The following is a 27,690-nucleotide window of genomic DNA, read 5'->3' on the forward strand; positions in this document are numbered from 1 at the left end:
CAATCAAAGTTGCCTATCAGATATTGGGGAGAATGTGTCTTGTGTGCTACTTATCTTATTAACAGAATGCCATTAAGAAGTATTGGGAATCTCACTCCTTATGAAAAGTTACATGGTCACAAACCCTCATACACACATCTGAGATCTTTTGGGTGCTTGTGCTATGTTTCCACTACTAAGGTGGACAGAAGCAAGTTTGATGCAAGGGCAAAGCCATGTGTGTTTATTGGATATTCACCTACACAGAAAGGGTACAAAGTGTTGGATACTGAGTCAAACAAAATCAGCATCTCCAGAGATGTTACCTTTCATGAAACACATTTTCCTTTCCATTTGTCTACTGAAACAACTTCTGCAGTATCAGACTTTCCTCCATACATTTTCTTACCAGTACACACACCCCTACAACCTAATCTAGATATTCCTATCTCCACAGTTCAACAAACACCATTATCTTCATCTACTATACAGTCCACTATCTCTCCATCTTCTTCTACAACTTCCTCTATTTCTCCATCTCTCTCTCCTTCACCTTCTGCTTCTAACACTTCTCCTATCTCTTCTGATCTCTCATCTCCTTCTACTCTTTCTTCTTCTTCTTCTTCTATTCCTCTCATAAATCACCCTGATAACACACCTATCAGGAAATCCACAAGAACATCCAAACCACCCTCATACCTAGATAACTACCATTGCTTTACTTCCACACACTGGTGCAATCTTGTTTCTTATACCTGTGTGCCACAAAGTCATCATGCCTTGATTACCAAGCTAGAAAGTCTGACAGAACCAAAGAACTACAAAGAAGCTACTTTGAGCCCAGAATGGATACAGGCCATGGAGAAAGAAACTGAAGCTTTGTTAGCAAATCATACATGGGAAGTTGTGACCTTACCTACTGGTAAGAAGCCTATAGGGTGCAAATGGGTGTTCAGGTTAAACTTAAGGCTGATGGAAGTCTAGAAAGATGTAAAGCAAGACTTGTTGCACAGGGTTACACACAAAAATATGGCATAGATTATGATGAGACTTTTTCTCCTGTAGTGAAAATGGCAACAGTCAGATGTATTATTGCAGTGGCAGCTAACATGAACTGGGATATCTACCAACTTGATGTAAACAATGCTTTTCTTCATGAGGATCTCCATGAAGAAGTTTAAATGAGAATGCCAGAAGGGATTCCCAATCCAGAGAACAAAGTGTGTAAACTTACCAAGTCACTGTATGGGCTCAAACAGGCAAGCAGACAATGGTTTGCTAAGTTACACAGTGAACTGCAGAAACAAGGATTCATCCAATCAAAAAATGACTACTCACTGTTTATCAAGAAGCATGAGGGGTATATCACTTTGGCTGCAGTATATGTGGATGATATCTTGCTTACAGGTAATCATTTACCAACCATTACAGCTTTGAAGAAACACTTGAATGATGTTTTCAGCATCAAAGATCTTGGTATTCTGAGTTATTTCTTGGGAATAGAAGTTGGGTACATGTCTGATGGTGTAATTTTGACTCAAAAGAAGTTCACTAAGTCCTTGCTAGCTGACAGTGGTTTTGATGTCAAGAAACCAGCTTTGACTCCTCTGCCTATCAACACCAAATTGTTAATTGATGAGGGACAACCATACACCAATCCAGAACTGTACAGATGCCTTGTGGGGAAGTTGAACTTTCTCACACACACAAGACCTGATCTTTCATTTGCAGTACAGTTACTGAGCCAGTTTATGCACATGCCTAGACTACCACATGTTGCAGCTCTAGTTCATGTTCTTAGATATGTCTCACACACTGAGGGTCAAGGTATATTACTCAAAGCTTCCACCTCTCTTACCTTACATGCCTTCTCTGACAGTGATTGGGCTTCATGTCCCAACACAAGAAGGTCCATCACTGGTTATGTTTTACTCTTGGGTGATTCACCTGTCTCATGGAAGTCAAAGAAACAAGGGACAGTCTCTAAAAGCTCTTCAGAAGCTGAATATAGAGCCATGGCAGCTGCTGCTTCAGAAGTGACTTGGTTGGTCAGACTTTTGGAAGAGTTTGGGATTACTAATCTTAAACCAGTGACATTGTATTGTGATAACCAGTCAGCCATATACATAGGCAAGAATCCAGTTTTCCATGAAAGAACAAAACACATAGAAATAGACTGTCATTTTACCAGAGAAAAGGTCATGGAGGGTCTGCTTCAATTAACTTATTTACCAACTCACTCTCAAATTGCAGATGTGTTTACTAAAGCTTTGCCTTCACCTCAATTCACTGAGCTTCTTTCCAAGCTAGGCCTCTCTCCTAGTACCCCCTAGCTTGAGGGGGGTGTTGGATTACAGAATGATCAACACACACAAGTGCAGCCTCACCATACACAAGCTAGTCTTGCCCACACAGGATTACAGCTCTTGTAACTGAATTGCTGACATGTGCTACCAGCATCAGCTTGGTTGTTAGCAATGCTGCAATATGATTGGTTGATGTACTGCTGCACTGTGATTGGTTGTTAGGATTATGCTGGCTTCTGATTGGCTATGACAGCAAGGCATTGTTGTCTTATATAAGTAGATTATTTCCTTTCCTAAGCTTTATTAATCATTCTGTTGTAATAAGCGTACACTCTAAGAAATTCTCTCAATAATATTCTCTCTATCTTAGCAAGCTTTGTTAATGGCTGCTAAGAACTAAATCAGTGCAATCTTCTCTTCTGCTGTTTTTAACAAAAGTTAAACATTATTATTAGAATTTAGAAGTAAAAAGGGTAAAATGACATTTTTCTGATTTTTGTTTCTAATGGACTCCCCTCCGTTTCACCGTCTTATCATGCTCATCATACCATCTACTCGTATGATATTTAGTTAACTGTCCGATAATGTCTAATACTTCGTATTAGTATCTAACCGTATTATTTATATATACATACTCTTATTAGACTTTTATCAGACTCACTAACTGTCAGATCAAGTCTGGTAATATGCAGGTGGGTAGAAAATGAGTGGAATAAAATATATTTTCCGTTTTTTTTCAAATCACGTAAATTGCCAATGTAATATTTCAACCATTAATATATTTAATTATTAATGGGGTAAAAATTATAAAAAGTTGATATTATAAATCTATATAGTGAGACGATTATAACAAAATTCCACATGACTATATTTTTTTTCTTAAATATAAATCACAATTGATAATCAGGGTATATTATATAAATAGTGTCAAAAGTCAAATTGTATCATCTACATAAGAACAGAATAAATATGATATACGTAGTAGCAGATTTTCTAGGGGGTAGGGGATAACCGTTAAATAAATATAAATACAAAGTAGTATTTTATAAGAAGTTGTAAATTTCTTTTATTCAATTAATTATTATTTGCCAAAATAAAATTGCTACAACGAGTATGACCATTAATGCATGGGCACCTTAGTGCAATTCCAATGGTTAAAAAAAGAGTTTGCTTACAAAGATTCATGTAAGGAGGTAGCTTACAATTGATACAACAATGACATAAAGTCAAGTATTGTGTAATCTCGTATCATTCTCATTAATCACAAACGTATATATAATACAACTCAGTTACCTAAACCCTAGGTTACATATTAGGTAGCATACCTTAGTTAGGACTCTACAGAATATTCACAGAATAATATCTAATATCTTAACATCCCCCCTCAAGGTGGAGCATGAAGATCTCGAATGCCCATCTTGTTCAATTTTTTTTTCAAATTGCGCCTTCCCCAACGCTTTGGTGAAGATATCTGCTAACTGAACCTTCGTCGATACGTACGACGGACTGATGACCCTTCCTGGATTGCATCTCGAATGAAATGACAATCTGACTCAATGTGTTTTGTCCTTTTATGAAACACCGGATTCTGTGCGATATGCAACGTAGACTGACTGTCGCAGTACATCCTCATACCTTGGTCGTGTGTCACCCCCAAGTCGCGTAGTAGTTGTTTCAACCACTTCAATTCACACGTCAGAGCTGCCATCGACCGATATTCTGCCTCAGCCGACGACCGAGAAACAGTATGTTGTTTCTTGGTCTTCCAAGAAACTGGCGATATACCAAGTGACACAAACCATCCAGTCACCGGCCGACGCGTCATTGGACAACCCGCCCAATCCGAATCGCACCATCCCTCCAACTGCAACGCACTATCCGACTGGAGTAATATACCTTGACCCGGACACTTCTTCAAGTATCTCACTACTCGCAAACTGCTTCCCAATGTGCCTTATTTAGTGCTTGCATGAATTGAGATAGGACATGTACGGAGTAAGCGACGTCTGGCCGCGTGACAGCCAAATAAACCAGACGTCCGATCAGACGCCTATACTGCTCACCATCCGGCAGGTCTGGCCCATCTGCCAATGCCAACTTATGATTCTGTTCTATAGGAAAATCCACAGGCTTTGCTACCAACAAACCGACCTCTGAAATGATGTCGAGGGCATATTTTCTCTGACACACATAGAACCCTTGACTACTTCGTGCCACCTCTAACCCAAGAAAGTACTTCAGAGCCCCGAGGTCTTTCATTTTAAAGCACTCCCTCAAGTATGCCTTAGCTTAAAACTCTCAAGCGCAGACTTATTGTTGCCTGCGATAATCATGTCGTCCATATAAATGAGCACACTCAGCTGCAACGTACCTTTAGACAGAGTAAAAAGCGAATAATCCGACAACGATTGTCGAAAGCCATAGTGCGTCAGTGCAGTCGAGAACTTCTGGAACCAACATCTAGGTGCTTGTTTAAACCCATACAACGACTTTCGCATTCGACACACCTTGTCAGAGTTATTCTTCTGGAATCCCGGAGGAATCTTCATATAGATCTATTCCTCCAAGTCACCGTGCAAGAAAGCGTTGTGTACGTCCATCTGATGCACGTCCCACTGTTTGACAGCTGCGACAGCTAGGAAAGTTCGAACTGTCGCCATCTTCGCGACGGGAGAAAATGTCTCATTATAGTCCAACCCTTCCTCCTGATGATTCCCTAGACATACCAATCGGGCCTTCAGTCTCAACAAGTTCCCATCCTCATCACGCTTCTCAGTATACACCCATTTACTCCAACGTCCATGTCCCCTGTTCCTCCAACGCGTCGATTTCAGCAGCCATTGCTTGACGCCACCCCTCATGCTGCATCGCCTGTTTAAAACTCTTAGGAACTTGCCCTTCTTGCAATGCTGCTATATAATGCATGTGTTTTGACGAGAAACGCTCATAATTAACAAAATATGTGATAGGATAAGGAGTACCTGAGGGTGGTGACTGTAGACACCTACTTTTGTCCCCATTCCCGAAAGGGAAAGGTTCGATGATGAAAACATACATCTCCACTTGACAACGCATCTCCTATAAAATAACGAATCTCAATTCCCCTTTTCATTTCACCCGAAACCTGCTATTTATGGAAACCTGCTAAAAATAGTAACTGCCGTAATGGGCATCTGTTAAAAGTGGCAAGTCATAAAAGATAGAAACCTGTCAGAATTAGGTGTTGCACTCCAACATAAATCCTAAATGAGATAGAAAACTGCGAGGATCCTATTCCCAATATGATTCGGAAATAAGAGTTACGTATTAATTAAAATCCTAACGAGCCTAGAGTTCGTAACGGGCCCAGACGCATTCCGTCATGAAATTGATACGCACTAAAAGACTCGATTAAGTCTCAAACACTACGGATTTCAGGAATCCGAATCTGACTAAGAAAACAGCCCAGACCCTATTTTCAACGCCTGGCTCTGGGCGCCGAAATCTTCGGCGCCCAGGCCTGGGCGCTGAAAATACCGGGGTACGTGTTTTTTTCCTAATTCTTTGTGGATTAGAACTCTGCAATTCTATCTTTCCACAAACTCTTTTCTATAAATATAGCCCAAGTTCGACGTGAAAACACAACACACAATTATATTCTGAGTATTGACTCTAAACCCCTAAGCCTAAGCCTCACGCTGCAAAACTGATCACGCGTTCTGTCGCAATCGATCCATAAATCGAACAGAACGTATCCCGTCCCATAATTTGAGATTCGTTAAATAAAAGGAGAAATAGCAAAGTCAAAGTGGTTAGTTTTCTGAGAACCGTGACGCACCTCTCAAGGGTGCGTCGTAATGTGTCCCTTTTCCATGGTTTAATTGCTTTCCTCGCCCTTTTATGAACTGTTAAACTAACTAAAATCTTATTGTTCGATCACGCTTAATAAATATGATATTTTTGGGAAATTGGATTATCACGCTAAGTCCCTTAAAACAATCTAAATCAGATAATCGCGCTCGATCTAGTACTATGTGTTGCATATTGTTAAAATCAACTCAGATTAGTTTAATAGTTAACGCATGTCCCTTCAATCATTTATGCTGAGCTAGTAAGGATATCCTGCCTCTGGAGTTATCGAAGAGCGAGTACTCCTCTCGGTAGTTAAAGTCCCCCGAACCCTCAATCTCTACCCAGCGGGTGTACGTTGAGCGATCCCCACCACCAGGGATCACAAGGGAACCTACGGCCGTCGTGGTCAAACATAATTGCACTCCCTTTATGTCACGATAACCGGGTTTTGTCAGTTTTTCTCATTGTCGTTAAAAACTGAATGACGACTCCTATATTACTAGTCAATTGGGTGTAAACTCACAGGAAATCCAATTACACTTGATTGAATAAAAAGAATCGTCACACCCACGAGGGACGAGGTCACGCATTAGCCTCGTGGTTTTCCGACCCCCTCACAGTGGCGACTCCGCTGGGGATAGTGAAGGAAATACTCGTGCTTGTAGGTAATCAAAATAGCCGAAGGGTGAAACGATCCTACCCCGCGTTTATCTCCCCATCAAGTTGGGACGACCTGAAAATCAGCATATTAATGTGAACGGGCAGAACAGCATAACGAATCTCGGCTCCCTCGGGAGTTGGGACTAAGGATACCTTTTTTCTCCAATAGGGGGGTGCATACGCCGCGCATGTTGCCCACTCGGTACTTGTGAAGGTAGTACACCTATCCCGAACCCAATCGGTCGCTCATTAGGTCCCTCTCGCCTGCATGCCCCCTTGGCTTGCATTTGCGGGTTGGCCTCTTGAGCGAAATTCGTCTGTTGAAGACACTACCTCGACCGGGGCATGTGTTGGATCTACGATAGAAGCGGTACCAAACCAGGCGCAAATAACTACCCGTAGAAGCCTATCATAAACTACATGACATGTTATTATCGCCTCATGATGAATGTTAGTTATGTGTAGCGAAATATGTGATTGTGTGTGACAAACTATCCTAGAAAACCAACGACCTTAAAAATTGCCCAAAAATTCATAGACTAATTTGCCAAAGAGTTATACCGAAATACGTGTTCCGCAAACCCGAATGATCGCCACAAAAATAAGCGACGCTCGGGATGGCCTGTAACGAATCCCATAAACGCTGCACAACGCGTAAAGGACGTTATTAGGCAAGCACGCAAATCGAAGTCGCATAAACAGAAGTAGACGCAAACAGAAAACGAGAACCAGCCAGGGACGCATTTTCAACGCCCCTAGCTGGGCGCCAGAATTTCTCACGCCCGACGCTGGGCGCTGAAGTTGCTGCTTGGCCTTCTGGTCAGGCACAACAGCCTCGGTGCCCGCGCAAAAAAAACACGTAGTAAAAAAAAACTTTTCGTAAAAATTGCTGCAAGGGCGTATGAAAAGGCACTCGACTCTAAAAACGACTAAAAAAATAAAAATAAATAACTCTTTGTGTCGTTGTTAGGTCTCCTACAACGACAATGCTCGGCACCAAAACCGAGCATGTTAATTAAACGAACTTGAATGTCACATGGGCAAAGTATTCAAAAAATAATGTTCGAATAAAGTCTTCAAGAAAAAATAAATGTTCAAATAAATCCGAGTCTAGACTAGGCTATGCCAAAGTACAATCCAAATCCTAAGTCTTAGTTGTCTTATCCATAGAATCGGTCCTAATGCTTGGTGTCGTTCTGCAAGTTAAAAGGTTAAACCATATTGAGTCTCCCCTCCTAACATTTAAATCAATAAGCACCCATATGTAATTGTCATCCCTTGCTAAGAATCCACGGCCTCAATACTCTCTCTCACCAATAAAAAAAATATATTATAGTATTTGCAAAATGGAAACGGTCACATTCTGAAAATCATTTCCCCATAGTCGCACAACCCCCAAAGTGAACCTAAGGTGTCAATACCGCTAGCAAAAAATTTTAATGGCCTCAAGGCTTATGATCACATTGGGTCACGACTATCATAGTCCTCTTGAGCCACTCGCTCCTTGAAGTGCCCCTAAGTACGGACTAAATTTTTTTTCCATGAATACAACATGACGAACCATGAAAATACCCAAATCGGCATGCAGTAAGGCTACCATTGGGGTAAAGCAATACACACTAAGAGGGAAGCCGCACTAATGATTCTAGTCTCGCAAAAATAAAGATTCGATCTCCCCAACTAACTACCTTGCCAACATTAAGCAAAATGGCGCATGACAAATGAACACCCAAGGGTTAAAATCTAAAGTGTCAACCAACGAAAGTTATGGTCCAATTACCCTAAACCTGAAAGTTGCTTGGTCAAGTATTATAGGCTTACGCCACGTCATCATTTTGAGTCTAGGGCACCCCCTTGTATTCATACACGGGTCATAATCAGAGGAATTAATGAAAGTTCGAGTCTAAATCACAACTTCCAATTAAATACCAGAAACTGGAATCTTAAAAAGAAGCAAAAATTATTTTCGATGTAATTCTTTCGTTAAATTTCAATAAGGTAAAAACAACATTTTGAATCTACGCTATTTGCGCATTTTAAGAAACGACTAAATACGCTTGCAAAGTAAGACAATTTAAAGGTCCACCCTAGGCCTGCTAAAATTAAAGGTCCACCCTAGGCCTACTAAAATTAAAGGTCCACTATAGGCCTACCAAACGAGGCTCACTCAGTCTCGCCTCGTGACTCAAAGACCACAACCATCTACCTTTTAGCCCAAATAAAAAATTTTATGTTGGGGAGAAATCCCAAGCAAAAAGAGAAAATAGAAAGAGAAAAGGGGAGAGCGAAAAGAGCCATGGAATACTTATCCCGTACCTCCCAAAGTGCGAAATCTACCCAAGTAAACGAAGGAAAATAATTGAGTCAACCAATCCAAATCATAAAATTCTACGATGTCTACCCTTTCCAATCCTTATGCTCTTAGACACCTTCGCTCTGGGGTCCCTGTGCAGCTCATTTAACCCATCCATGTTCTCATTGCCATAACCCAAGAAACCATTACCTCAACTCTTGTTTTTGAACTTGTTATCAACCGCAAACCACGTATGGTCATTGACACGTGCGTCATGCCCATTATTTCCAAAACCCAAACCTGCTCTTACACCACCATTAGCATAAGGACCATATAACTTGTTTGGATACGTCCTGTTGATATACCCTTGAGCCGTCCCCATGCTACTCATTGACCTTGGTTGATTTAAACTCATGACACTAGCTTGAGGCTGCAAATTGTGAGTCCCAGAAGATGTAATCCTTATGCTTGACCAATACCTATACAACTCAACTTATCCTATCTCATTCAACCCATCTTTCAAGTCGTCTTGAGTCACGAATAAAAAAGAAAACAAATGAGAAGTACAAAAAAATAATAAATAATAAAAAAGAAAACTTTGCAAAGCGCCTTTAAAAGTTAGTCTAAAAAGAAAAGGAAGCATTTAGCGCACCAAAAAAGATCCGCCCAGAAATTATTTTTAGCGCCCACAGCTGGGCGCCGAAATATTTAACGCCCCAGCCTGGGCGCTGAATCTCTCTGCCTGCCAAATTTTGTCCAGAAGTGCTCGTCATTTTATCCGCACATGCACGGAAAAATAACGAACACTTGGAGGGGTACATCACGTATTCAAATATACGTACCAAAAAAAAAACACATGAAAAGATTTTTGTGCAAATACATGTACTTAAAATATAATAATAAAACAAATTTTTGGCTTACGGCAAAGCAGCAGATTAAAATAATGATGAACTTCACTTATCTCATCCTATTTCAAACATTACAATTCCTCCTCAGAACGTACTTGTTTAAAATCGGCATTCTAAGAAACCATTTTCTAGGCTAAGAACTACGCAAGACCTGATTCCAAATTAAATCCATTTAAGGCGGATACGTAGGCAATCCATGATTCGGTCCAACCAATTTGCAAAAATATTAAAGCCTATAGAAAAACAAGAATAAAGAATAGAAGTCCCTTATTGAAATTTAATTACTTGCAACCCAAGTCGAAAGAAAAGTCAAAGGAAGAATCCAAGTCACCAAGATGCCAAAACGAGCACACATCGAAAAATAATAAGGGCACGTACCCTTGCTAGAAGGAGCACTCACACTCTTAGGCACTTAGCCAAGACTCAAAAAGATCGCTTTGCCTCAATTGAATGGGGGCTAGCGCAAGCGTCCATGACCTCTAAAGTACTCGACTTGACCCTCCCTAAAGCGAACTAACTCACTTAAAGACTTTCTTTCACCACTAGACATAGTCGTTCGCTTAAAGACCTTCTTTCACCACTAGACACAGTCATAATCGCCAACAAGTAGTAAAGGCAGTAAGCTTGCAATAAAGAGGATTGTTCTACGGCGTCGCCCCATCGTTCCTTCAAACTCAGGGCACCCGTTCATGGTAATTCAAATGCTTGCGAATCCCCTTTGAAAAAAAATCAGACATTGCCAATAGGACTTGGCACTTAACCAAGGCTCACCCTACAGACATATGACACGGGCATCTAAAATCGAAATCTAAAAGCATCATTAATGGGAAGACATAATAGCAACTGGGGGCTAAAAAATTGAAATGAAAGAGCTAGGGAAAAGAACTAAATATACCTTGACCTTTTGTACGGACATACACCAAGTAATCTAAGTCAATTTGAAAACGGTTTATATTCCCGCAATTCTGGAAAAGATGGCCCTAAAAGCCTAAAGCATACGCCAAACGGGCACAAGTATATCTTGACGCCTGCACCCTGGCTTCCAGCAAATCCTTAGACAGCATTCCAAAAATCGTAACAGTATTTTGATTCACTCATGTAATCATGTACGAACCCTTCTATAAGTCAACCTACTTAGGACACCTCGGATTGTACACAGTAGGATTCGGATTTTAAATAACTTCCAAATAATTTTCAAAGACTTCTTCGAACATAATAAAGAGTCGTTGGTTTAATTTAAGTATGCGTTTATCCCGATGTTGCAAGTGAGTCAAAAAGATTTCTAAATATGATTATGGGTAAAGAAAGGCACCTAACTTTTGGACAAGGCACAATTCAACATGTGACTACCTTGACCATGGAAATGTCGCATAATACGACATTTACAAGAGAAGTAGCAGGTCACTACTCGAATGTACCTCGCACTAAACGAGTTTGGTTCAAACTATTCATGATCCATGTCACTATGAATGCATAAAGACGTATGCAAAGTATTATAGCACCAAGCCAATCCCGTAGCTACAATTGGGGGCTTGAGAAAAACACTCTAAAAATGCTCGAAATGACGATTTTATCGCAAATTCTCGACGCTAATGCTATACATACATCATAGGGGGCACAGTCCTAAGCTTTAATCGTGTAAAACGAACCTTAGAATGGCTACAACCCCTCCCAAATTCTAAGCACTACTTAGAATATATAAAGTCACCCCACTAACAAGGGTAACTGAAAATCGCGAATCACCAAAACTCCGATCAAACTACTGCACATAACGCTCGCCCTACAAGCGCCCGTTACACAGTCTACCTCGTTCCAAAGCAAAAGTGAAAGAAAAAATCAAGGATAAGAACCGTCAAAATATACCCAGAAATCATTTTCAAAGCCCAGAGCTGGGCGCCGATATCTTTAACGCCCCAGCCTGGGCGCTGAATCTTTCTGCTAGCCAAGTTTTGCCCAGATATAAAAATAAGAAAGAAACATCTATGACTCCTCGCATCGAACGAAGTAATAAGCCATGAACACCCACGCAGAAAGTGCTACACTTGTTGGGACACCTGAACGAGGCATGATGAAGTACACCAATGCAAAAAATAATAATGATATCCCAACACCTGGAGAAATGTTCTAATACATGCGGTTAGGCCACACAAGCCTACGTCGCACCATAAGCTCAACCATCCCACGGTACAAGTCTAAAAAAGAGTGAGGCATATTGCACTAATGCGAGCACGACCAAAGAGCATGTGTAAAAGACGCAAAGATTACTTATCGCCCAAATTCAAAATGCAAGCCACACGACTTCTACATTAAGGATTAAAGGTAGCAAAACATCACCTACCACGGAAGGGATAGCTCGCACCTACACGAGCGGAACCCCAAGGCATCTTTCTCAAAGAAAACCTACAAAATCATACGCCAAAAGGAAGCATCCCAACATGCATACTTGGGGGCTCCAAGCTACGAAACGATCATAGCAAAATAAAAAATCTCGAAGAAAATGTTTGAACAATCGAAAGGGCACGATGTTTGAGCTCACTTCATGAATGGGCCTGAACCCTATCAAGCTTCTAAGCAAACTATTCAAAATCAGTCATTGCTTAAAAAATGATTCAAGCAAACTGATTAATGGACCGCACACAACGGCCATTCTATGAACGCTCGTTCGCACATACATATCATCATTCTAAGTATCGAACATTCACGAACGCGTTCAAAAGGAAAAATATACAACAACAAGAGCGGTCAAAGTCTTACGCCTCAAGGTATGTTCCTCGGGCCATATAGACTCGCCCAACTATCACAATAACTGTACGCCTTAAAAGCAACAGTTCCTTAAAATAATCGCCCCGAAGCGACAGGCACCGTAGTCCACCAATCGGCTACGGCTTCTCAAGAAAATCATCACGTTCTAAAAACAAAGAAAAAAACAAAAAAGAGAATACATAGAACTTCCAAGTGAAATAAACGAATGAACAAGAGGCCAACTGTGTCACCAAAAGACCAGCCCAAACAACACTTTCAACGCCCCACCTGGGCGTGAATTATTTTAACGCCCAGGCCTGGGCACCAAAAATGAACCCAGACTCAAAAAAGGCCCTAACTTCTATTGGGCCCTGCCGCATCCATTCGACTCGAAAATTGCCGATTTCTTTACTGGAAGTCGCACCTCACAGCTTTGTCAAGAGTAGCACACCACTACAAAGATCGCTCGCACTTACGAGCACGATCCCAAACACGATCAAGGACATCACAAATTGCGTATCCCCAAGGAACCCCTTTGACAAGAAATGACCGTCAAGCACGAATGCTTAGGGGCTCGAGAGAAAATATATTATGCAAAGTTGAAAACAATATTCCCAAACTTCGCTGTACGAAGTCCCGTGTTTGGATGTCTCAAAAGATAAAACCGATTTACGACCTCAAGACAAAGGTCGCCGTTGATACTTATACATAGTCCCCTAATCAAGGACCCAAGTAGTGGCAAAATTGAGCCGTAAAGACTAGCTCAAAACCATGGAAGATGATGACCACGAGACAATGGTCGGTCTAAGCACGTTGTCAACCCATATTCAGGTTACAACTAAATCCGAGCATCCCTCGAAAAAATTCGCTCCTGCGAGAATGAATAAGAAAAGAAATTCTCAAAAGAAATCACGATGAACAAAAGCAATAGGAACTTGCCCATCTTCAGCGGGCAAGACCGCGTCACCAACCACGCGAGTTCCAAGTAAAAAAAAAACAAATTCAGGGACGTCCACCCTTAGCGGACAGGCTCGCCATCTTTAGCCGGCGTGGTCTACGTCACTAACCGCGTAGGTCCTTATTTTCAAAAACATCAAAAAATAGATTCGTCCACTTCTATCAGACGGGGTGTGAGGGGGTCGAAAAAGCACGAGGCTAATGCGTGACCTCGTCCCTCGTGGGTGTGACGATTCTTTTTATTCAATCAAGTGTAATTGGATTCCCTGTGAGTATACACCCAATTGACTAGTAATATAGGAGTCGCCATTCAGTTTTTAACGATAATGAGAAAAACTGACAAAACCCGGTTATCGTGACATAAAGGGAATGCAATTATGTTTGACCACGACGGCCGTAGGTTCCCTTGTGATCCCTGGTGTGGGGATCTCTCAATATACACCCGCAAGGTAGAGATTGAGGGTTCGGGGGACTGTAACTACCGAGAGGAGTACTTCGCTCGTCGATAACTCCAGAGGCAGGGTATCCTTACTAGCTCAGCATAAATAATTGAAGGGACATGCGTTAACTATTAAACTAATCTGAGTTGATTTTAGCAATATGCAACATATAATACTAATTCGATCGTGATTATCTGATTTAAATAGTACTAAGGGGCCTAGCATGATAATCAGATTTCCCAAAAATATTATATTTGTTAGGCGTGATAGAACAATCAGATTAGGTTAGTTTAACCGTTCATAAAAAGGGCGAGGAAAGCGGTTAAATCATCGAAAAGGGACACATTACGACGCACCCTTGAGAGGTGCGTCACGGTTCTCAGAAAACTAACCACTTTGACTTTGCTATTTCTCCTTTTTATTTAACGAATCTCAATTATGGGACAGGATACGTTCTGTTAGATTTATGGATCGATTGCGACAGAACGCGTGAACAATTTCGCAGCGAGAGGCTTAGGCTAAGGGTTGGAGTCAATACTCAGAATATAATTATGTGTTGTTGTGTGTTCTTTTCACGTCGAATTTAGGGGTCTATTTATAGGGAAGAGTTCGTGGAAAGATAGAATTGCAGAGTTCTAATCCACAAAGAATTAGGAAAAAACACGTACCCAGCTATTTTCAGCGCCCAGGCCTGGGCGCCGAAGATTTCGGCGCCCAGAGTCAGGGATTTAAAATAGGGTCTGGGCTGTTTTCTTTAGTCAGATTCGGATTCCTGAAATCCGTAGAGTTTGAGATTTAATCGAGTCTTTAGCGCGTATCAATTTTATGACGGAATGCGTCTGGGCCCGTTACGAACTCTAGGCTCGTTAGGATTTTAATTAATACGTAACTCTTATTTCCGAATTCTATTAGGAATAGGATTCTCGCAGTTTTCTATCTCATTTAGGATTTATGTTGGAATGCAACACCTAATTCTGACAGGTTTCTATCCTTTATGATTTGCCACTTTTAGAGGCTACCTTTTACGGCAGTTACTATTTTTAGCAGGTTTCCATAAATAGCAGGTTTCGGGTGAAATGAAAAGGGGAATTGAGATCCGTTTATTTTATAGGAGATGCGTTGTCAAGTGGAGATTTACGTTTTCATCATCGAACCTTCCCTTTCGGGAATGGGTACAAAAGTAGGTGTCTACAGTTAGCCCCCACTTTGACTAAGTCTTGGAATAAGACGATGGTCAAAGTATTAGACGGAGTGCGTCGCACAAGCCATGGTGACCTGTTTTGGCGAGGGTCTCACGAGCCCCCGAGTGATAACATTTGACTTAAGGGTTATCACTTGAAGTGTCGACATATCCCTCACGTGTCATTGGGATTTGTCAACGAATAGTATAGAAACTTCCTCCCTTTGTCATCGGAAGGATCTAAAGGTGCGCAGAAACTCCCTCACTTTGTCATTGGAGTAGCTACAGAGTTTTTCGAAATCAAAGCTGTAAAGTGTAATTGGGCCTGGCCAAGCCCAATTACGAGGTAAAATGTTTTTAAAAATTCTCATTTTCAAGGCTAGTTAAACGAGAAAACCCCCTTGTTTTTATAGGACGTAAAACGAAGGAAAATCCAGCACCCTGGTTTTTATAGGACGTAAAACGAAGGAAAATCCAGCACCCTGGTTTTTATAGGACGTAAAACGAAGGAAAATCCAGCACCCTTGTTTTTATAGGACGTAAAACGAAGGAAAATCCAGCACCCTTGTTTTTATAGGACGTAAAACGAAGGAAAATCCAGCACCCTTGTTTTTATAGGACGTAAAACGAAGGAAAATCCAGCACCCTTGTTTTTATAGGACGTAAAACGAAGGAAAATCCAGCAAAAGTTATCGCTGCAGCGACTAAGAACCTGCGCGGTTTAATGGCGCAGACCCCGCCGTATAAAGATGGCGAGCCTGTCCGCTAAGGGTGGACACCCCGTCCGATAGAAGGGGACGAATCTGCTTTTGAAATTTGAAAATAAGGACCTACGCGGTTTGTGGCGTAGACCCCGCCGGCTAAAGATGGCGAACCTTGTCCGCTAAGGGTGGACACCCCGTCCGATAGAAGTGGACGAATCTATTTTGAAATTTGTTTTGCTTTTTTGAGAATAAGGACCTACGCGGTTTGTGACGTAGACCCCGCCGACTGAAGATGGCGAGCCTGTTTGTGTTTTGAAGATCTCATTTTTTTAAAACTGAGGACCTGCGCGGCTAGTGACGCAGACCCCGCCCGCTGAAGGTGGGCGAGCCCTGTCCGCTGAGGGTGGACATCCCTGAATTCGTTTTTTAATTTGGAACTCGCATGGTTCGATCTTGCCTGATTGAGGTGGGCAAGTCCCTATTTCATTTTTTTTCTTGTGATTTTCTTTGAGAATTTATTTTTGTTCATTCTTGTAGGAGCGAATTCTTTCGAGGGATGCTCGGATTTAGTTGGAACCTCAATGTGGGTCGACAACGTGTTTAGATGGACCATAGTCTCGTGGTCATCACCTTTTCATGGTTTTGAGCTAGTCTTTTCGGCTCAATTTTGCCACTACCTGGGTCCTTGATTAGGGGACTATGTATAAGTGTCAATGGCGACCTTTGTCTTGAGGTCGTAAACCGGTTTTATTTTTTGAGACATCCAAACACGGGACTTCGTACAGCGTAGTCTGGGAATATTGTTTTAACTTTGCATAATATATATTTTCTTTCGAGCCCCCAAGCATTCGTGCTTGACGGTCATTTCTTGTCAAAGAGGTTCCTTGGGGATACGCATTTTGTAATGTCCTTGATCGTGTTTTGGGATCGTGCTCGTAAGTGCGAGCGATCTTTGAAGTGGTATGCTATTCTTGACAAAGTCGTGAGGTGCGACTTTCAGCAAGGAAATTGGCAATTTTCGAGTCGAACGGATACAGCAGGGCCCTATAGAAGTCAGGGGCCCTTTTTGGGTCTGGGATCATTATCGGCGCCCAGGCCTGGGCGTTAGAGATTTCGGCGCCCAGCGCTGGGCGCTGAAAATAATTTCTGGCGAGGTTTCTTGATGACACAGTTGGCCTCTTGTTCATTCGTTTATTTCACTTGGAAGTTTTATGTATTCTCTTTTTGTTTTTTCTTTATTTTTAGAATGTGATGATTTTCTTGAGAAGCCGTAGCCGATTGGTGGACTATGGTGCTTGTCGCTTTGGGGCGATTATTTTAAGGAACTGTTGCTCTTAAGGCGTACAGTTATTGCGATAGTTGGGCGAGTCTATATGGCCCGAGGAACATACCTTGAGGCGTAAGACTTTGACCGCTCTTGTTGTTGCATATTTTTCCTTTTGAACGTGTTCGTGAATGTTCGATACTTAGAATGATGATATATATGTGCGAACGAGCGTTCATAGAATGGCCGTTGTGTGCGGCCCATTAATCAGTTTGCTTGAATCATCATTTTTTTTGAGCAATGACTGATTTTGAATAGTTTGCTTAGAAGCTTGATAGGGGTTAGGCCCATTCATGAAGTGGGCTCAAACATCGTGCCCTTTCGATTGTTCAAACATTTGCTTCGAATTTTTTTTTTATTTTGTTATGGTTGTTTCGTAGCTTGGAGCCCCCAAGTATGCATGTTGGGATGCTTCCTTTTGGCGTACGATTTTTGTAGGTTCTTTCGAGAAAGATGCCTTGGGGTTCCGCTCGTGTAGGTGCGAGCTATCCCTTTAGTGGTAGGTAATGTTTTGTTACCTTTAATCCTTAATGTAGAAGTCGTGTGGCTTGCATTTTGAATTTGGGCGATAAGTAGTCTTTGCCTCTTTTACACGTGCTCTTGGTCGTGCCCGTGTTAATGCAATATACCTTACTATTTTTTTAGACTTGTACTGTGGGATGGTTGAATTTTATGGTGCGACGTAGGCTTGTGTGGCCTGACGGCGTGTCTTAGAACATTCCTTCAGGTGTTGGGATATTATTTGCATTGGAGTATTTCATCATGCCTTGTTCAGGTGTTCGAACAAGTGTAGCACCTTCTGCGTGGGTTTGCACGGCTTATTACTTCGTTCGATGCGAGGATTCATAGGTATTTCTTTCTTATTTTTATATCTGGGCAAAACTCGGCTAGCAGAAAGAATCAGCGCCCAGGCTGGGGCGTTAAAGATATCGGCGCCCAGCTCTGGGCGTTGAAAATGATTTCTGGGTATATTTTGACGGTTCTTATCCTTGATTTTTTTCTTTCGCTTTTGCTTTGGAACGAGGTAGGCTGTGTAACGGGCGCTTATATGGCGAACGTTAGGTGCAGTAGTTTGATCGGAGTTTTGGTGACTCGCGATTTTCAGTTACCCTTGTTAGTGGGGTGACTTTATATATTCTATGTAGCGCTTAGAATTTGGGAGGGGTTGTAGCCATTCTAAGGTTCGTTTTACACGATCAAAGCTTAGGATTGTGCCCCTATGACATATGTATAGCATTAGCGTCGAGAATTTGCGATGAAATCGTCATTTCGAGCATTTTTAGAGTGTTTTTCTCAAGCCTCCAATTGTAGCTACGGGATTGGCTTGGTGCTATAATTCTTTGCATACGTTTTTATGCATTCATGGTGACATGGATCATGAATAGTTTGAACCAGACTCGTTTAGTGCGAGGTACGTTCGAGTAGTGATTTTGCTGCTTCTCTCGTAAATGTCGTATTGTGCGACATTTCCATGGTCAAGGTAGTCACATGTTGAATTGTGCCTTGTCCAAAAGTTAGGTGCCTTTCTTTACCCATAATCATATTTAGAAATCTTTTTGACTCACTTGCAACATCGGGATAAACGCATACTTAAATTAAACCAACGACTCTTTATTATGTTCGAAGAAGTCTTTGAAAATTATTTGGAAGTTATTTAAAATCCGAATCCTACTGTGTACAATCCGAGGTGTCCTAAGCAAGTTGATTTATAGAAGGGTTCGTACAGGATCACATGAGTGAATCAAAATACTGTTACGATCTTTGGAATGTTGTCTAAGGATTTGCTGGAAGCCAGGGTGCAGGTGTCAAGATATTACTTGTGCCCGTTTGGCATATGCTTTAGGCTTTTAAGGCCATCTTTTCCAGAATTGCGGGAATATAAACCGTTTTCAAATTGACTTAGATTTACTTGGTGTATGTCTGCACAAAAGGTCAAGGTATACTTAGTTCTTTCCCTAGCTCTTTCATTTCAATTTTTAGCCCCCAGTTGCTATTATGTCTTCCCATTAATGATGCTTTCAGATTTCGATTTTAGATGCCCATGTCATATTCCTGAGTAGGGTGAGCCTTGGTTAAGTGCCAAGTCCTATTGACAATGTACCATTTTTTTTATTTTTTTCAAAGGGATTAGCAAGCATTTGAATTACCATAAACGGGTGCCCTGAGTTCGAAGGAACGATGGGGTGATGCCGTAGAACAATCCTCTTCATTGCAAGCTTACTGCTCTTACTACTTGTTGGCGATCATGACTGTGTCTAGTGGTGAAAGAAGGTCTTTAAGCGAACGACTATGTCTAGTGGTGAAAGAAAGTCTTTAAGTGAGTTAGTTCGCTTTAGGGAGGGTCAAGTCGAGTACTTTAGAGGTCATGGACGCTTGCGTTAGCCCCCATTCAATTGAGGCAGAGTGATCTTTTGAGTCTTGGCTAAGTGCCTAGGAGTGTGAGTGCTCCTTCTAGCAAGGGTACGTGCCCTTATTATTTTTCGATGTGTGCTCATTAATTTGGCATCTTGGTGACTTGGATTCTTCCTTTGACTTAAATTTTTCTTTCGACTTGGGTTGCAAGTAATTAAATTTCAATAAGGGACTTCTATTTTTATTCTTGTTATTCTATAGGCTTTAATATTTTTGCAAATTGGTTGGACCGAATCATGGATTGCCTACGTATCCGCCTTAAATAGATTTAATTTGGAATCAGGTCTTGCGTAGTTCTTAGCCTAGAAAATGGTTTTTTAGAATGCCGATTTTAAACAAGTACGTTCTGAGGTGGAAACATATTATTTGAAACGGTAAAATAAGTGAATTTTATTATTATTTTAATCTGCTGCCTTGCCGTAAGCCAAAAATTTGTTTTATATATATTTTTTTGAGTACATGTATTTTTCGGTGGTACGTATATATGAATACGTGTTGTACCCCTCCAAGTGTTCGTTATTGTTCCGTGTATGTGCGGATAAAATGACGAGCACTTCTGGACAAATTTTAGCAACCAGAGAGATTCAGCGCCCAGGCTGGGGCGCTAAAGATTTCGGCGCCCAGCTGTGGCGCTGAAAATGACTTCTGGGCGGATCTTTTTTGGTGCACTAAATGCTTCTTTTCCCTTTTTAGACTAACTTTAGAGGCGCTTTGCAAAGTTTCTTTTTTACATTTTTTTTATTTTTATTTTTACGTTGAGCGTAGAATGTACTCTTCATTTGTCTCTTTTTTATTTGTGACTCGAGACGGCTTGTAAGATGGGTTGAATGAGATAGGATAAGTTGTATAGGTATTAGTCGAGCATGAGGATTACATCAACCAAGGCCAATGAATAGCATGGGGACGGCTTAAGTGTATATCAATAGGATGTATCCAAACAAGTTATATGGTCATTATGCTAATGGTGGTGTAAGAGCAGGTTTGGACTTTGGAAATGATGGGCATGACGCACGTGTCAATGGCCGTGCGTGGTTTGCGGTTGATAACAAGTTCAAAAACAAGAGTTGAGGTAATGGTTTCTTGGGTTATGGCAATGAGAACATGGATGGGTTAAACGAGCTGAACAGGGACCCCAGAGCGAAGGCGTCTAAGAGCATAAGGATTGGAAAGGGTAGACATCGTAGAATTTTATGATTTGGATTGGTTGACTCAATTCTTTTCCTTTGTTTACTTGGGTAGATTTCGTACTTTGGGAGGTACGGGCTAAGTATTTCATGGCTCTTTTCGCTCTCCCTTTTCTCTTTGTTTTTTCTTTTTGCTTGGGATTTCTCCCCAACATAAATCCTTCAATCAATTTTTTTTGTTTAGGCTAAAAGGTAGATGGTGGTGGCCTTTGAGTCACGAGGCGAGACTAAGTGAGCCTTGTTTGGTAGGCCTATAGTGGACCTTTAACTTTAGTAGGCCTAGGGTGGACCTTTTAAATTGTCTTACTTTGCAAGCGCATTTAGTCGTTTCTTAAAATGTGCAAATAGCGTTGATTCAAAATGTTGTTTTTACCTTATTGAAATTTAACGAAAGAATTACATCGAAAATAATTTTTTGCTTCTTTTTCAGATTCCAGTTTCTCGGATTTTAACTGGAAGTTGTGATTTAGAATCAAACTTTCATTAATCTTTCTGATTATAACCCGTGTATGAATAAGGAGGTGGCCTAGACTCAAAATAATGACGTGGCGTAAGCCTACAATACTTGACCAAGCGACTCTTAGACTTAGGCTAATTGGGCCATAACTTTTGTTGGTTGACACTTTATATTTTAACCCTTGGGTGTTCATTTGTCATGCGCCATTTTGCTTAATGTTGGCAAGGTAGTTAATTGGGGAGATCGAATTTTTATTTTTGCAAGACTAGAATCATTAGTGCGGCTTCTCTCTTAGTGTGTATTGCTTTACCCCAATGGTAGCCTTATGGTATGCCGATTTGGGTATTTTCATGGTTGGTCATGTTGTATTCATGGAAAATCTTTTAGTCTGTACTTAGGAGTATTTAAAGGAGCGAGTGGCTCGAGAGGACTACGATAGTCGTGACCCAATGTGATCATAAGCCTTGAGGCCATTAGTTTTTTGCTAATGGTATTGACACCTTAGGTTCACTTTGGGGGTTGTGCGACTATGGGGAAATGATTTTCAGAAATGTGACTGTTTCCATTTTGCAAATACTATAATATATTCTTTTTATTGGTGAGAGAGAGTATTGAGGCCGTAGACTCTTAGCAAGGGATGACAAAACAATATGGGTGCTTATTGATTTAAATGTTAGGAAAGGAGACTCAATATGGTTTAATCTTTTGACTTGCAGAACGACACCAAGCATTAGGACCGATTCTATGGATAAGACAACTAAGATTTAGGATTTAGATTGTACTTTGGCATAGCCTAGTCTAGACTCGGATTTATTTGAACATTTTTTTTTTCTTGAAGACTTTATTCGAACATTATTTTTTGAATTTTTTGCCCATGTGACATTCAAGGTCGTTTAATTAGCATGCTCGGTTTTGGTGCCGAGCATTGTCGTCGTAGGAGGCCTAACAACGACACAAAGAGTTATTTATTTTTTTATTTTTTTAGTCGCTTTTAGAGTCGAGTGCCTTTTCATACGTCCCTGCAGCAATTTTTACGAAAAGATTTTTTTGCTACGTATATTTTTTCATGCGCGGGCACCGAGGCTGTTGTGCCTGACCAAAAGGCCAGGCAGCAACTTCAGCACCCAGCAGTGGGCGTGAGAAATTTTGGCGCCCAGCCAGGGGCGTTGAAAATGCGTCCCTGGCTGGTTCTCGTTTTCTGTTTGCGTATACTTTTGTTTTTGCGACTTTAGTTTTGCGTGCTTGCCTTATAACGTCCTTTACGCGTTGTGCAGCGTTTGTGGGATTCGTTACGGGCCATCCCGAGCGTCGCTTATTTTTGTGGCGATCGTTCGGGCTTGCGGAACACGTATGTTGGTATAACTCTTTGGCCAATTGGTTCATGAATGTTTGGGCAATTTTTAAGGTCGTTGGTTTTCTAGCATTATTTGTCTAGCATTATTCGTACGCACAATCATAACATAGTCACATAGTTCGCTACATATAACTACATTACAAACATGGATTTGAAAATTAAATATGTCACGTAGTTTATGATAGGCTTCTATGGGTAGTATTTGCGCCTGGCTTGGTACCGCTTCTATCGTAGATCCAACACAAGCCCCGGTCGAGGTAGTGTTTTCAACAGACGAATTTCGCTCAAGAGGCCAACCCGCAAGTGCAAGCCAAGGGGGCATGCAGGCGAGAGGGACCTAATGAGCGAGCGATTGGGTTTGGGATAGGTGTACTACCTGCACAAGTACCGAGTGGGCAACATGCGCGGCGTATGCACCCCCCTATTGGCGAAAAAAGGTATCCTTAGTCCCAACTCCCGAGGGAGCCGAGATTCGTTATGCGGTTCTGCCCGTTCACATTAATATGTTGATTTTCAGGTCGTCCCAACTTGATGGGGAAATAAACGCGGGTTAGGATCGTTTCACCCTTCGGCTATTTTGATTACCTACAAGCACGAGTACTTCCTTCACTATCCCCAGTGGAGTCGCCACTGTGAGGGGGTCGAAAAAGCACGAGGCTAATGCGTGACCTCGTCCCTCGTGGGTGTGACGATTCTTTTTATTCAATCAAGTGTAATTGGATTCCCTGTGAGTATACACCCAATTGACTAGTAATATAGGAGTCGCCATTCAGTTTTTAACGATAATGAGAAAAACTGACAAAACCCGGTTATCGTGACATAAAGGGAATGCAATTATGTTTGACCACGACGGCCGTAGGTTCCCTTGTGATCCCTGGTGTGGGGATCTCTCAATATACACCCGCAAGGTAGAGATTGAGGGTTCGGGGGACTGTAACTACCGAGAGGAGTACTTCGCTCGTCGATAACTCCAGAGGCAGGGTATCCTTACTAGCTCAGCATAAATAATTGAAGGGACATGCGTTAACTATTAAACTAATCTGAGTTGATTTTAGCAATATGCAACATATAATACTAATTCGATCGTGATTATCTGATTTAAATAGTATTAAGGGGCCTAGCATGATAATCAGATTTCCCAAAAATATTATATTTGTTAGGCGTGATAGAATAATCAGATTAGGTTAGTTTAACCGTTCATAAAAAGGGCGAGGAAAGCAGTTAAATCATCGAAAAGGGACACATTACGACGCACCCTTGAGAGGTGCGTCACGGTTCTCAGAAAACTAACCACTTTGACTTTGCTATTTCTCCTTTTTATTTAACGAATCTCAATTATGGGACAGGATACGTTCTGTTCGATTTATGTATCGATTGCGACAGAACGCGTGAACAATTTCGCAGCGAGAGGCTTAGGCTAAGGGTTGGAGTCAATACTCAGAATATAATTATGTGTTGTTGTGTGTTCTTTTCACGTCGAATTTAGGGGTCTATTTATAGGGAAGAGTTCGTGGAAAGATAGAATTGCAGAGTTCTAATCCACAAAGAATTAGGAAAAAACACGTACCCAGGTATTTTCAGCGCCCAGGCCTGGGCGCCGAAGATTTCGGCGCCCAGAGTCAGGCATTTAAAATAGGGTCTGGGCTGTTTTCTTTAGTCAGATTCGGATTCCTGAAATCCGTAGAGTTTGAGATTTAATCGAGTCTTTAGCGCGTATCAATTTTATGACGGAATGCTTCTGGGCCCGTTACGAACTCTAGGCTCGTTAGGATTTTAATTAATATGTAACTCTTATTTTCGAATCCTATTAGGAATAGGATTCTCGCAGTTTTCTATCTCATTTAGGATTTATGTTGGAATGCAACACCTAATTCTGACAGGTTTCTATCCTTTATGATTTGCCACTTTTAGAGGCTACCTTTTACGGCAGTTACTATTTTTAGCAGGTTTCCATAAATAGCAGGTTTCGGGTGAAATGAAAAGGGGAATTGAGATCCGTTTATTTTATAGGAGATGCGTTGTCAAGTGGAGATTTACGTTTTCATCATCGAACCTTCCCTTTCGGGAATGGGGACAAAAGTAGGTGTCTACACGGGGTGTCCACCCTTAGCGGGCAGGATCGCCATCTTTAGCCAGCGGGGTCTGCGTCACTAACCGCTCAGGTCCTTAGTCGCTGCAGCGATAACTTTTTTTTTGGTTTTTCGTTTTTCCCAAAAACGATGTGAGTAGCCTTTGGTTTTCCGTTTTTCCAAAAACGATGTGAGTAGCCTTTGGTTTTCCGTTTTTCCCAAAAACGATGTGAGTAGCCTTTGGTTTTCCGTTTTTCCCAAAAACGATGTGAGTAGCTTTTGGTTTTCCGTTTTTCCCAAAAACGATGTGAGTAGCCTTTAGTTTTCCGTTTTTCCCAAAAACGATGTGAGTAGCTTTTGGTTTTCCGTTTTTCCAAAAAAGAGCGATGTGAGTAGTTATTGGTTTTTCGTTTTTCCAAAAAAAAAAGAGCGATGTGAGTAGTTTTTCCTTTTTTCCAAAAATTAAAGTATTGGTTTTCCGTTTTTTCCAAAAAAGAACGATGTGCTGGATTTTCCTTCGTTTTACGTCCTATAAAAACAAGGGGTTTTCTCGTTTAGCTAACCCTGAAAATGAGAATCTTTATAAAACATTTTTACCTCGTGATTGGGCTTGGCCAGGCCCAATTACACTTTATAGCTTTGATTTCGAAAACATCTGTAGCTACTCCCAATGACAAAGTGAGGGAGTTTCTACACCTCTTTAGATACTTCCAATGACAAAGTGAGGGAGTATTCTATACTATCCGTTGACAAATCCCAATGACACGTGAGGGATATGTCGACATTTCAAGTGATGACCCTTAAGTCAAATGTTATCACTCGGGGGCTCGTGAGACCCTCGCAAAACAGGTCACATACACCATGGCTTGTGTGACGCACTCCGTCTAATACTTTGACCATCGTCTCATCCCGAGACTCAGTCAAAGTGGGGGCTAACTGTAGACACCTACTTTTGTCCCCATTCCCGAAAGGGAAAGGTTCGATGATGAAAACATAAATCTCCACTTGACAACGCATCTCCTATAAAATAACGAATCTCAATTCCCCTTTTCATTTCACCCGAAACCTGCTATTTATGGAAACCTGCTAAAATAGTAACTGTCGTAATGGGCAGCTGTTAAAAGTGGCAAGTCATAAAAGATAGAAACCTGTCAGAATTAGGTGTTGCACTCCAACATAAATCCTAAATGAGATAGAAAACTGCGAGAATCCTATTCCTAATATGATTCGGAAATAAGAGTTACGTATTAATTAAAATCCTAACGAGCCTAGAGTTCGTAACGGGCCCAGACGCATTCCGTCGTGAAATTGATACGCACTAAAAGACTCGATTAAGTCTCAAACACTACGGATTTTAGGAATCCGAATCTGACTAAGAAAACAGCCCATACCCTATTTTCAACGCCTGGCTCTGGGCGCCGAAATCTTCGGCGCCCAGGCCTGGGCGCTGAAAATACTTGGGTACGTGTTTTTTTCCTAATTCTTTGTGGATTAGAACTCTGAAATTCTATCTTTCCACAAACTCTTTTCTATAAATATAGCCCAAGTTCGACGTGAAAACACAACACACAATTATATTCTGAGTATTGACTCTAAACCCCTAAGCCTAAGCCTCACGCTGCAAAACTGATCACGCGTTCTGTCACAGTCGATCCATAAATCGAACAGGACGTATCCTGTCCCATAATTTGAGATTCGTTAAATAAAAGGAGAAATAGCAAAGTCAAAGTGGTTAGTTTTCTGAGAACCGTGACGCACCTCTCAAGGGTGCGTCGTAATATATGTGTCCCTTTTCCATGGTTTAATTGCTTTCCTCGCCCTTTTATGAACTGTTAAACTAACTAAAATCTGATTACTCGATCACGCTTAATAAATATGATATTTTTGGGAAATTGAATTATCATGCTAGGTCCCTTAAAACAATCTAAATCAGATAATCGCGCTCGATCTAGTACTATGTGTTGCATATTGTTAAAATCAACTCAGATTAGTTTAATAGTTAACGCATGTCCCTTCAATTATTTATGCTGAGCTAGTAAGGATATCCTGCCTCTGGAGTTATCGAAGAGTGAGTACTCCTCTCGGTAGTTACAGTCCCCCGAACCCTCAATCTCTACCCTGCGGGTGTACGTTGAGCGATCCCCACCACCAGGGATCACAAGGAAACCTACGGCCGTCGTGGTCAAACATAATTGCACTCCCTTTATGTCACGATAACCGGGTTTTGTCAGTTTTTCTTATTGTCGTTAAAAACTGAATGGCGAATCCTATATTACTAGTCAATTGGGTGTAAACTCACAGGAAATCCAATTACACTTGATTCAATAAAAAGAATCGTCACACCCACGAGGGACGAGGTCACGCATTAGTCTCGTGCTTTTTCGACCCCCTCACAGTGACGCCGTAGGTGTTTTGTCGGAAGTACTATATTTTTCCCGTATTGTATGTATCACATAGTCTTTCAGCTTTGTCGACGGAAACTTCGCACGCTTCCCCCTTCCTAACTCCGTATCCTCCACACACTGCCCTGTCGCACTCTCATCACTACCCTTCGTCTCATCGACACCTGTCGTTGATGAGACGACGTCTGATTCCACTCGACTAGGTGTATCGTGTTGTTGTTCCTCCCTCACAGGCGACAATACTCCCCTATCATCGACACTGGTCAACGACACCTCCCCATTATCACATGTATGCGACAACACTCCCCCAGTATCACCTGTAGGTGACGACACTCCATCAGTATCACTTGTAGGTGACGACACGTTCTCAGGACCCGTAGTTCCACTCTCATCCAAACTCCAATGGTCAAACTCCCCCTCACCATCATGCACCAGTGGCAACACATCCGATGCATCTGCGAAAGGAAACGTCCCTTCATGAAACCTGA

The sequence above is a fragment of the Spinacia oleracea genome, chromosome 1 (assembly GCF_020520425.1).
Source record: "Spinacia oleracea cultivar Varoflay chromosome 1, BTI_SOV_V1, whole genome shotgun sequence".
Taxonomy (NCBI): Eukaryota; Viridiplantae; Streptophyta; class Magnoliopsida; order Caryophyllales; family Amaranthaceae; genus Spinacia; species Spinacia oleracea.